This window comes from Sander lucioperca, chromosome 10 (genome assembly GCF_008315115.2).
Source record: "Sander lucioperca isolate FBNREF2018 chromosome 10, SLUC_FBN_1.2, whole genome shotgun sequence".
Taxonomy (NCBI): Eukaryota; Metazoa; Chordata; class Actinopteri; order Perciformes; family Percidae; genus Sander; species Sander lucioperca.
This window is the reverse complement of record NC_050182.1, coordinates 17,735,737-17,749,370: the sequence shown is the minus strand read 5'-3', so window position 1 is coordinate 17,749,370 and position 13,634 is coordinate 17,735,737. Positions and strand designations below refer to the sequence as shown.

At 38.2% G+C, this 13,634-nt stretch overlaps 3 protein-coding genes across 11 annotated transcripts in view; all 3 read left to right on the top strand.

Annotated features, from left to right (window-relative positions):
- LOC116058018 overlaps positions 1-13,634 on the top strand; it is a 347,926-nt gene that overhangs the window by 111,195 nt on the left and 223,097 nt on the right. The window lies entirely within an intron of this gene.
- The window catches only part of LOC116034148 (calpain-2 catalytic subunit-like), a 228,387-nt gene that overhangs the window by 120,274 nt on the left and 94,479 nt on the right, over positions 1-13,634 (top strand). The gene's annotated exons all lie outside the window — the stretch shown is intronic.
- Positions 334-13,634, top strand: part of LOC116058043 (ribonuclease pancreatic-like) — a 29,762-nt gene continuing 16,461 nt past the window's right edge. Inside the window, exons 1-2 of one of the 3 annotated variants that reach the window (XR_004898618.1) lie at positions 334-418; positions 2,872-3,083. The gene's annotated coding sequence lies outside the window, so the exon portion shown is untranslated. Of the gene's footprint in view, positions 419-849; positions 917-2,871; positions 3,084-13,634 lie in introns of those variants that run through there. The other 2 variants (XR_004898617.1, XM_036006612.1) reach the window with 2 other exon arrangements.

Below are 13,634 nucleotides of genomic sequence, written 5' to 3'. Positions count from 1 at the left end.
TCTATTATTGTAGGTCATCATTGACAGTAAGCTGCATCGGAGCAACGTGTGAAAACATCTTAAAGTGTGAAAACAACATCTTAACTTCCTCTTTTTGGGTTTTCCGCATTCGTCTTTGAGCGTCAGTAACGTGAGTATTTAAATTAGGATCAGTGGGGGGGATGTCTGAACCTGTAGCTGAATGTTTACCGTATATGGAGATGATATTCAGCTGTTTGTTTCAGAGACAACCTCTCTCTGTGGGAGGATATAAGACTGCAGATTATTTCATTTCTCTGTCATAACATTCTTCAGATTTGCATCGTGTCAGAGTTCTGCTCTTCTTCTTCTTCTTCATCTGCAGACTTTGCGAAGTTTAGATTTTACATTTCTACATTTTTGGAACTTCTACCCTGAAACTTTCCCCACCAACTCTTCGGTAAGACTCTGATTCTTCTCCAACTTTTATTATTTATAACCTTCTTCAACGTTTTTCGACAATTGTTTTGTTGTTTTTTCCAACATTTTTGTCACTTATTAACAATTTTGCTGCATTTTCATTTTTTTTTCAACTTTTGTTGGTGGTTTATGGACAATTGTTTTTGACATTTTATACACACACACACACCCCCCCAACAATTTAGTCACTTTTTTAACGTTTTGGGCACTTTTTCGACTTTTTAGTTGTTTTTAAATTTTTTGGTCAATTCCTATGTTGTTAGGGTTGCAAACATGAACAAAAATACAATTTACATTCATTCTTCTGACATTTTTGTCACTTTTTTGACATTTTTGGTCCTTTTTTTGATTGTTTTCTCAAGAACCTTGAAGTTAAATGTGATGCAACATAGTTAAATGTGATGTAATATTTGTTATGTGATATTCCAGGTATCCTCCTGCTGCTGACTCTAGAACTTATCTCTCTCCTGTCATTCAGGTAAATATACTTTATATTGTTTTTCTGAGAAAGCTGCCTCAGACCACGGTCCGGTTTAAAAGACCAAACATTGGTCCGATCAACTGAACCTTGGTCCGGTTCGTTTATAGTGTGAAAGCATTTTTTGGATGGTTCGGACTTTCAGACCAAATACAAGAAGCTCTGGCAGGCTCTCCTCGTGTTAGAAGACCGGGGAATAGCTCGGTACTTAGTCTGTAGGGGGAGAGCAGCAGTCAGTAGAGGAGAGCAGCAGTCAGTAGGAGAGAGCAGCAGTCAGTAGGAGAGAGCAGCAGTCAGTAGGGGAGAGCAGCAGTCAGTAGGAGAGAGCAGCAGTCAGTAGGAGAGAGCAGCAGTCAGTAGGAGAGAGTCAGTAGGAGAGAGCAGCAGTCAGTAGGGGAGAGCAGCAGTCAGTAGGAGAGAGCAGCAGTCAGTAGGAGACAGTCAGTAGGAGAGAGCAGCAGTCAGTAGGAGAGAGTCAGTAGGAGAGAGCAGCAGTCAGTAGGAGAGAGTCAGTAGGAGAGAGCAGCAGTCAGTAGGGGAGAGCAGCAGTCAGTAGGAGAGAGCAGCAGTCAGTAGGAGAGAGTCAGTAGAGGAGAGCAGCAGTCAGTAGGAGAGAGCAGCAGTCAGTAGGAGAGAGCAGCAGTCAGTAGGAGAGAGCAGCAGTCAGTAGGAGAGAGCAGCAGTCAGTAGGAGAGAGCAGCAGTCAGTAGGGGAGAGCAGCAGTCAGTAGGGGAAAGCAGCAGTCAGTAGGAGAGAGCAGCAGTCAGTAGGAGAGAGGAGAGAGCAGCAGTCAGTAGGAGAGAGGAGAGAGCAGCAGTCAGTAGGAGAGAGCAGCAGTCAGTAGGAGAGAATCAGTAGGAGAGAGCAGCAGTCAGTAGGAGAGAGCAGCAGTCAGTAGGGGAGAGTCAGTAGGGAAGAGCAGCAGTCAGTAGGAGAGAGCAGCAGTCAGTAGGAGAGAGCAGCAGTCGAATTGAAAAAACTCCGACACAGGGAGAGGAGACGAGAGTACGGGGAAGCCCGTCTACAAACCAATCAGTTATAAGTATCTGGAGACTCAGTTCACGTATGTGATGACGACAGGACGTAGTTTTGTCACGTAGAGATCTTTAGATCTTGTATAACTGCAGTGTGAAACCAAAACTTACCGGATCAAATGTTACAATGGAACAAAAACATGAACCTTGGTTTAGATTTTCAGGAGTGAAAACACCCTAAGATGGTACTTGCGCACTTGCGTGTGTGTGTGTGTGTGTGTGTGTGTGTGTGTGTGTGTGTGTGTGTGTGTGTGTGTGTGTGTGTGTGTGTGTGTGTGTGTGGAGTCTTCTTTGATCTCTTGGCTACCTCATTTCATCCACTTTCTTTTCTTTCTTTATTCCTTGGTTGGTTGGTTATATATTCTAGTCTGACTATGTGTTGAGGATGTCAGAAACGTTGATAAAAAGGGTTGGTGATGTAATGGATGCTGATGTTGTTGTTGACGATGGTCGATTATATTGTTTCAACTTTGTAGGCTGCACTTTTTCCTACCCTATGTATACTTAGACGCTGCTATCCATGCACCTTGTACTGGTATTTATTTTTCCTCGTACTGTTACGGTTGTGTTCCAGTTGGACTGTGTGTAGAACTTGTATGTATTTAGGTGTCTTGTATGTGTTTTTTTCAATAAAGTTGACGTGCGTGTGTCGTCAGAGTAAAGTCTCTAACAGCTTTTATATGATAATATAAAGAGATGTTAGATATGTCAGAGTAAAGTCTCTAACAGCTTTTATATGATAATATAAAGAGATGTTAGATATGTCAGAGTAAAGTCTCTAACAGCTTTTATATGATAATATAAAGAGATGTTAGATATGTCAGAGTAAAGTCTCTAACAGCTTTTATATGATAATATAAAGAGATGTTAGATATGTCAGAGTAAAGTCTCTAACAGCTTTTATAACTCTGTATTCTCCAGATCAACATGAAGATCTCTATCTTTGCCGGTTTTCTGCTGCTCTCTGCTGCCGTGCTCTCTGTGGACGGACAAAGTTGGCCTAGGTTTCAAGATAAGCATATCAACGCTGGGATGACTAAGTACCAATGTGACGATGTGATAAAAGTAAAAGAAATCAACAAAATAAACTCATTATGTAAGGACAGAAATACCTTCATCATCACAACGTCTTTGCAAACCGTCAAAGACATTTGTGGGGATGAAGGAACCAAATACACTGACCCAAATAAACCTGAAGCTAATAATCTGAAGAAAAGCAAAAAACCCTTTGAGATTGTTGACTGCAATTTGAAAACTCTTAATGCTAAGTATCCCGACTGTCAGTACGATGGTACATCAGTCGAGAAGGCGTACACCTGTTCACTTTCAAAAGTTTCTTCCAAAGTAATCTATTACTACCTGATGAACCAGAGTAATCTATTACTACCTGATGAACCAGAGTAATCTGTTACTACCTGATGAATCAGAGTAATCTGTTACTACCTGATGAACCAGAGTAATCTGTTACTACCTGATGAATCAGAGTAATCTATTACTACCTGATGAATCAGAGTAACTTGTGTCTCCTGTTGAATAAAACACACGTGACAGTTTAACTCTGGGTCTGTTTTTAATGTCGTCATGTTCACTCATTCATAAAGTAGTCTGGCTATGTAACAAAGAGACAGTACTTTGTGTAGATAAAGTAGATGTGGGTTAAACTACAGATCAATATAATAACAATAACAAACTGCAGACAGTATAATAACTTTTTTGTTTTAACTGTGTAAGAAAACATCTGATTCTCTGAAGACAAGAAGCCTGAAAACTGCAGACGTTAAATGTACAATATGTAACTTTCTGCCCCTCGTTGCTGGAATTCGATGGTTGAGATGACTGCACAGACAGATACATCTGTCGCAACAACTATTAATACAACAACTGTGTGTCCGAGCAACTGACAGATATAAACATGTCAGGAATTAATGTTTACGCTTGCTACATGTACAGTAAATATTAGCATTACATTTGATCAGAGGTGGAAAGTATAACCATACCGTACTTAAATACAATTGTAAGCTACTTTATAGGCTACTTCTAGAGTCAAGTAGGCTATTGTACATTTTACTTCACTTTTTATTTTAAAGTTTTAGTTACTTTGCAGATTCAGATTAATACTACAAAATATTATGAAAAAATGATAATCTATTAAAGTGGATAAAGATGAGACTTTGTTGATCCAGTGGTGAAACACAAGCTACCTGGCAAGTCATACTTCTGCTGTCATTTTGGTGAAAGGAACTCAAAAGGAACATAAAAGTAGTGTAAAGCATCATATATATATATATATATATATATATATATATATATATATATATATATATATATATATATATATATATATATATATATAGTAGAGCATATATATATATATATATATATATATATATATATATATATATATATATATGGGGTAGTAGAGCCCGACAGATAAAGGATTTTTAAGGCCGATATCAATACAAATATTTGGTGATTTAAAAATCCAATATTCCAATATATTGGCTGATATATATATTTTTTTAAATCCAGAAATGCATAACAAAACATAAACAGATTTCCCTAACATTAGTTATTTGTAGTTATTTATGAGTCCTCACTAAAATAATGTGATAATGCAGTTTAAAAATAAACTTGTTTGTTTTATTGTCACAACAGAACAAAATATATTAACGTTCTGGTAAATAAAATGTATGAAAATCCAACCTTAAGATATGAAACTTAAAGTCCTTTGAACAAAAACACAATAACAAAAGCAGGGTTGCTCACGGTTAACAAACTCAGAGTTTTCACTAAAACAGCTTTCTGAAATGGACCCTGATCTCTCTGGGAACCATTCACCAAAAAAGGAAACAATGAAGGGAGATAAATGTGTATCTTTGAGGATGAGTTGAGGATTGTGCCACCAGATGGAGCCCTGACTCTCTTCACAGTTTATATTCTGTCAGAAACAAGAACAAACTGAACACAAGTGGAGCACAAACTAAAATAATCTGATAAACTTCAGCTCTGATCTCTAAATGGTTGATGTTGATGATGCTGCTGTTTTTAAGGAGAGAAACTAATAGACAGAAACATCATCTTTACCTTTATTAATCTTCCATAATATGTCTTCTTTCAGAAAACATTCATGTTACTACACTCTGTCTGTTTTACAAAAAATACTAGTCTTAATGTCATTAATGAGAGAGGTTTGATGCTGATATCTGTTACTTAATGTTAGAAAATTTTGGATTTACATTTTTACCGTCTTATTATTATTAAATCTGTTTGTATAATAAGACCATTATAATTATACTGAGTGTACTCTAAACAAGATACCATGGAGCCATTGACTGTGATGCTGAGGAAAGAACATGTCCTCCCCGAATGAGATAAACTGACGACATTGACTCTTTGTTATGACATCTGTCATTCCACATTGTATTACAAAAGCTGCTGTAGAAAGTGTTTCGATAGACATTTCTGTACTGTAGTGCTGAAATTGGCTCCTTGTGTTCGCAAGTAAAAATGAACATTGAGAGAATTCCTGCGGTTTCTGTCTATTCTTGATAATGTAATTATCCTAACACTTAAATGTTTAAAACTGTTCACCTGTAGTAGGTAGTAGTGTTTAACATGCCTGAATTTTCCAATTCATATCTTTAAATGTTTACAGTTCATCACAATCAGTAACATCCTTTTGTCCAATCTGTAGTCACATTTTCACACAATAACACAACCAGCCCAACATCGGTGTGTTCAGGCCATTCCATTAACACAATCCATGTTGTTTCCTCAACATATGCAGTCAGTTAACCCAGGGACATCCTGGTGAAACGTTCCCGATATAGACTACCAGTAACCTAACGGTACTATTCAGGTCACGTTGTTGTAAAAGATTGAATATGTTAATTCTTAGCTCACCAGTTCATCTTAAAGTAACCTTGCTTATTGTACACAATGTGTTTTATTTACTTTCTTAATTCATAATAATAATAATAATAATAATAATTAATTACATATATATATATATATATATATATATATATATATATATATATATATAAATATATATATATGTGTATATGTATATATACATATGACACTCAAAGTCCTTTGGGGGAAGAGGGGGGGGACTACTCTCTACCACCACCAATGTGTAGCTCCCACCTGGGTGACAGGTAGGTTTTTACCCTGTACACGTGTCCAAATATACAGTATATTTTGAGGTATTATGTAGTATAACAGTGAATTGCTTACTAATGAGAAAATGGAAATTCTAATACATAGTAGGTGAGATCTGAAATTATGCTTTTGTCAACAAAATCTTTTAAGTTTTTATTCTTTGTGCAAAGAAGGTTCAGTACATCCCAGAATAATCTGAGAGAATGAACAAAGGAAGGAGAAAGCAGACGGTACTTTTGTACTTCTGTTGCTGGGCAGGAAAAGGCCTGGTTGGGAGGGGGGGGGGCTTTGGTTACCATAGAGGAACAAACTATATGTGGTCAAAAGAGCATACATCAGTACATCCTGACTAGACATTTGAATTCAAGTAGAAACTGCAGATTCATAAGAAAGATTAAGCAGCAGTAAAACAAATAAATACATTTCCCTTTTGATTATTCATTAATCATTATTTTACAAAACATTTCACAGTTTTCAACAGGGGTGATTCTAGGATCAGACCTTTAGGGGAGCTCTGCCCATAATGAGAACGTGACACGGCTAAATCAGTAGTTTCATTATCTGATCATCTCTGACAGTGGTGTAGTGGTCCCTGGAGAAGTGGGTATACTCTCAGTTTTCACCTTTTTTTTAACTTTTTTATTTTTAAAAGTAGTCCAGAAAAAAGCCCTGTTTTAGAAACAGTGACATGTAAGACTATGATTTAGTTTACCCAAAAATCTGTCATTTCTACTTGCTCACTATTATAAAATGATCATGACTTGATTAGGAGCAGTTTGTAGTTACTACTGGTCACACAAGCAGCCTGGATGAATGTAAAATGTATTTATCATGAGGCAAACATGGTGTTATCTCTTCTCCTCTAAATGTGCAGTCATATTGCCACTGGCAATTTGCCAGTAGTTTAAAATAATGATTCATTTGGAAACCACCTTAAAACTTACCTCAGAATTATGTCTTCCATCAACTGGGGTGGCACACCGCCGCTTGTGTTATTTCTTCTTCTGTTGTTTGGTCTGCTGCCGTTATCGTAGTCAAGTGGCACCGGCACCTGAGGGTTTTTTTTGTTTTTTTTCACTGGTACCTGAGGTATTAGCGATATTTTCCTCGGCATGACCCGCCCTACTCTGCCTCTGATTGGCTCATCAGTCATCATGCCTAAAGTTAACCAATCTAATCAGTGAAAGCAGCGAGTACCAGCCAATTAGAGGCAGAGGAGGGTGGGTCATGGCTTCACTATCCTTCAGGAAAAAATGGGCAATCTGGCCCACAGATATTACTGAATGGTGCACATCAGGGGGGATTTAGAAGTGGGTATACGCAATGCTGACTGAAAAATAAGTAGGTATACGCCGTATACCAGCGTATACCCTGGACTACACCACTGATCTCTGAGCTACTGAACAACAACATCAGCTATCATTTGTTGACACTATGATGGAACTAAACCTGACACTTCATAAGTCTCAGTAATAATGACCAGTTTCACACAATGTTCCAACATTCAGCAATTTAATCAGCAACTGAATCAACATTGAGCCATTTTTTAGAATGAGTGCAACTGATGCTTCACATATGTGCACACAAGGGGTGCATACTTGTTTTGGAGGTAATAAATATCTTGAGCTAGTAGTTTAGCTTCTCCTAATAGTGGAGATCTTCATCAGTTTTTTCTGGACCAGTCTGTGCTTCTAGTTTCACCATCCATAAGTCTTCTTAGTTCAGGCCAGATGGAAGCATCAAAAACAGCATCAGTCTATTTGTCCTGTTTATCATATTATTCAGGAGAATAAATTCCATAACATGCCAATATAATACAGAACTTTTTTTGCAAATATATTTTATTCGTAAATTCTTATTAGAATTTACAAATAAGATATTATCTTATAGATATTATCTTATAGATATAGAATAAGATAGTATCTTGTTTTATTTTGATCGACCAAAACAGCTGTTTATGTAGGATATTAATTGTAAGAATGGCTTTGTGAAATCTTCACATCATCAATGAGAGGCAATAGGACATCCTGGTGAAACGTTGCTGATATAGACTACCAGTAACCTAACGCTACTGTTCAGGTAACGTTGTTGTAAAAAATGGAATACTTTTAATTCTTAACTCACCAGCGCATGTTAAAGTAACTTGCTTTTTGTACAGGATGTGTTTCATTTTCTTTCTTAATTTATAATAATAATAATTCATTACATTTATATATGTGTATATGTAAGTATATACAGTATATGACACTCAAAGTGCTTTGGGGGAAGGAGGGGGTGGGGGGGAACTACTCTCTACCACCACCAACCTGTGGTTATCATAGATGAACCAACCACATGTGGTCAAAACAGCATGCATACATCAGTACATCCTGACTAGACATTTGTATTCGAGCAGAAACTGCAGATTTATGAGAAAGATTAATCAACAGTATAACAGATTAATACATTTCCACCTTTTGATTATTCATTAATCATTATTTTTGCAAAAAATGTCACAGTTTTCAACAGGAGTTATTCTAGGATCAGATCTTTAGGGAGGCTCAGCCCCTCATGAGAATGTGACACAGATACAGTGCCTTGCAAAAGAGTTAACCCGAACAATGAAAATATGATCATAAATGTGATCTCACAGGGGTAAATGGCAAATATGAACCATAAATGATGTATATATCATTGGTAATTGAGCTAAAGTAAACATCTGTTAAGTATTTTTACATAAATTGTTATGGCTGTATTGATTTAAAAGTCTAATAATGTGGTGGGTCCACCAGACCAGGGAACATTGGCTGTGTAACAAAAATATGAACACCAAACAAGGGTTAAACACTTATCTACATACACCAACCAGCTCTGTCTTCCTGCTGCCTAACAGGAGGCTGCATAAAGAAACGAGGCTCACTGAATCAAAGATGACAAGCGCTGTAATAAACAAATGTTCAGTAGGTTGCCGATCTGTGTTAAATTTTGACATAAATACTCCCAAATCTTCCCATTTGCGTCCTGTATGCTCAGAGAGGGAAACATGAAGGGATGAATGATACACTGTCAACATGTTCTGTTCTTCAGGGTCTAATGAAATACTGCAACACCCTTGTTATCTGACCCAAATATTTGCGTGATTGTCATTCATTTTTTGCTGTCCCTGTAACATTGTTTTTCATACACTTTGTCTGACCCTAATGACACGAGTGATGTACGGTGTAGTGAGTCCTTCTGCACGTCTTGTGTGTTATAAGCAGAAGTGCATTTCCTGGCTTCTTCCAAAAGTCAGTCACTGACAGACATACAATAAATGATCAGAGTCATATTTATCAAATCCTATCACTTTACAAATTTTAGAATCCAATTCCTAATGTTAACATGAGATCACATCCCTATAGATTGACATTACTGACACAGGAGAAATGCATGTTTGAAAAAGTTGCCTGTGTTGTTGGTGCACGAACATGTGCACAAAAAAGTGACATGTTTATTCTTTTCTTTAATTTTTTTCTGATGCACCAACAAAATGAACATAGTCGTCACTAACTTTGAGAGAAGCTGTATCAGGAAATGCAAAGACTTAATTACTGAATGTGTGCTGAATGTGCAACTAAATCAACATTGATGCATTTTCTAGAATGGGTGCAACTGATGCTTCACATAGGTGCGCACAAGGGGTGCATTCTTGTTTTGGAGGTAATAAATATCTTAATCTAGTAGCTTAGCTTCTCCTAATAGTGTATGTGTCAGAATGTGCGTGTGCTGTAGGTGTAGTACCGTCCTCCTGCGGTCTCTCCCCCCTCCTCGTTTCAGTCGGCCTGATGGCTGCTGGTCTGTTGTCTGTTGGTTCTATCTGCAGCACACCTCAGGGTCATGTGGGTGGCGTCCCATGGAGCTTCCTCTCCCACGCTGGCCTCTGCTCTGACCTCAGTCTCTCCTTGGAACATGGTCAGAGCTGCTGTGTGGAGATCTTCATCAGCTTTTTCTTGACCAGTCTGTGGCTTCTACTTTCACCATCATAAGTCTTCTTAGTTCAGGCCAGACGGAGGCATCAACTGGTGTGAACCAGCTCTGTGGTTATCATAGAGGAACTAACTACTTGAGGTGTGAACAGCATGAAAAGTGCATGCATACCTCAGTACATCCTGACTGAAAACTAGCTGAAAACACAGACACACACACACACACACACACACACACACACACACAGAGAGAGAGAGAGAGAGAGAGAGAGAGAGAGAGAGAGACACACACACACACACACATACACACACACACACATAGAGAGAGAGAGACACACACACACACACACACACACATAGAGAGAGAGAGACACACACACACACACACACACATACACACACACACACATAGAGAGAGAGAGAGACACACACACACACACACACACACACACACATAGAGAGAGAGAGAGACACACACACACACACACACACATAGAGAGAGAGAGAGAGACACACACACATACATACACACACACACACACATAGAGAGAGAGAGAGAGACACACACACACACACACACACACACAGACACACACTCACACTCACACACACGCACACAAACACACACACACACACACACACACTCACACACACACACACACACAGACACACACACACTCACACACAGACACACACACACACACTCACACTCAAACACACACACACACACACACACACACACACACTCACACACACACAGACACACACACACTCACTCACACACACAGACACACACACACTCACACACAGACACACACACACACACACACACACAATCACACTCACACTTGATTTCCTGTGGTTGTCTTTGACCATCACCATCAGTGAAGTGTGTATTTATGTGTGATCTGTGGGTGTAACACCTGAACTTGGAGCTGATTGGTCACCATATATGGTGATGAACTTCAGAGACAACCTCTCTCTGTCGGACGATATAAGACAGGAGATGATTTCATTTTTCTGTCTGCAGACTCTTCAGATTTGCATCATGTCAGAGTTTACTCTTTGTTTTATGAAACCAGCTGAGTAAAGGACAGACTGAAGCTTTCTGCAACAACTCTTCAGTAAATTGCTGACTAATAATAATCTCATCTAATCTCAGGTAAATATAACTCTGTGTTCCCAGACTATCATGAAGATCTCTATGTTTGCTGGTGCTGCTTTCTGCTGCTGGAGAATATCCAAGAGTTTATCCATCAACATGGATAGTTAATACATTCACTCTTTCAATGCTTTTTGGCTCTTTTTTGATGCCTTTCTATGTTTTCAACGCTGCCTATAAATCACCATTTCATTGTTTGTTAACAGTAAAATAAGTACAAAGTATAATGAACTAAATGTTACCATTTATTAATGATGGTTATTGTAACTGTGTTCTCCAGATAACCATGAAGCACACACACACACACACACACACACACACACACACACACACACACACACAGGTTTGTGGCATTATCTTGTGGGGACCCGTCATTTACATAATACATTCCCTAGCCCCTTACCCTAACCTTAACCATCACAACTAAATGCCTAACCTTAAGGCCGGTTACACACTGGATGCATCGCGCGAGCGTGTCAGCTGCGTACCGTGTCCGTTTATATTTCGTCTCCCATGGTAACAGGTCAGAGCTTACACACTGCCTGCCTGAGACACCTGCCTGCTAGAAATAGAACCGACGCCTATTTTTCACGCGAGACGCGAGCGTGTTGGAAGCGTTTCCAGGCAACATAGAATAGGAAAATATGTTTATATGTCATTTAGACACGAATGCGTATTAATAAATGACATCTTGATGTTTGAAAGTCTCGAGGTTTTGACATCAATGTAGATATAAATGTAATAAAAAATTTCAGAGAAAAGATTTTCAAATATTGCACCTGTCATACAGAACGAAATATTCTGTAACATATTTTCCAGTCAATACTGCCGACGTTGTCCATAACCTAATTCTAACCCTAATCCTAAAACCAAGTCATAACCCTCAAACAGACCTTTAACCTTGTGGGGTCCAGCATTTTGGGCCCACAAAGCTGTCGGGACCCCACAAGTATACTGGACTCCCGGTTTTTGGACCCCACGAATATAGTTAAACAAGAACACACATACACACCTTATTGCTGCTTCTTGTACAGGTTTTTTTTTAAGCTTTGTCACTTTTTACTTTTTTTTTCACACTTTTAACCCTCGCTTCTTCAACATTCACTCGCTTAGAAATCATTTGATTGTTTGTTGGCAGTAAAATAAATATAAAGTATAATTTTATTTATATTTTGATATATATTGATATTTTGTTTATCATTTCTTAATTATGGTTATTGTCAAGTGTTACTAAAGAGATGTTAGATATGTCAGAGTAAAGTCTCTAACAGCTTTTATATGATAATATAAAGAGATGTTAGATATGTCAGAGTAAAGTCTCTAACAGCTTTTATATGATAATATAAAGAGATGTTAGATATGTCAGAATAAAGTCTCTAACAGCTTTTATATGATAATATAAAGAGATGTTAGATATGTCAGAGTAAAGTCTCTAACAGCTTTTCTAACTCTGTATTCTCCAGATCAACATGAAGATCTCTATCTTTGCTGGTGTTCTGCTGATCTCTGCTGCCGTGATCTCTGCTGATCTGATGTTCCTGGGACCAGAACCTGCAGATGATATATATACATCATTTGAATATAAGCATATCGTCTGGGCGATGATTCCGGCCAACTGTACCGGTGTGATGAATGCCAAAAAGAGCAGAGACGACAACAACAAGAAGAACTGTAAGCCCTTCAATACCTTCATCATAGGGAGGTTTGATGATGTCAAAGCCGCCTGTAAGAAGAATGAAGTCAGAGGAACAAAAAGAACAACCAGAAAGAGTTTTGATGTTGTTGATTGCAGAACTAGACAAAAAAAAACGTTTCCGTGTAATTATACTGGTTCGACTCGCAACCGGAAAATTGTAGTTCTTTGTGACGAGCGTGGCTTTCCTTATCACCTTGTTAGGGTTATTCCTCAGAAATGATCACCTGATGAACCAGAGTAATCTGTTACTACCTGATGAACCAGAGTAATCTGTTACTACCTGATGAACCAGAGTAATCTGTTACTACCTGATGAATCAGAGTAATCTGTTACTACCTGATGAACCAGAGTAATCTGTTACTACCTGATGAATCAGAGTAATCTGTTACTACCTGATGAATCAGAGTAATCTGTTACTACCTGATGAACCAGAGTAATCTGTTACTACCTGTTGAATCAGAGTAATCTGTTACTATCCAGAGTAATCTGTTACTACCTGATGAATCACAGTAATCTGTTACTACCTGCTGAACCAGAGTAATCTGTTACTACCTGTTGAATCAGAGTAATCTGTTACTATCCAGAGTAATCTGTTACTACCTGATGAATCAGAGTAATCTGTTACTACCTGATGAATCAGAGTAATCTGTTACTACCTGTTGAATCAGTGTAATCTGTTACTATCCAGAGTAATCTGTTACTACCTGATGAATCAGAG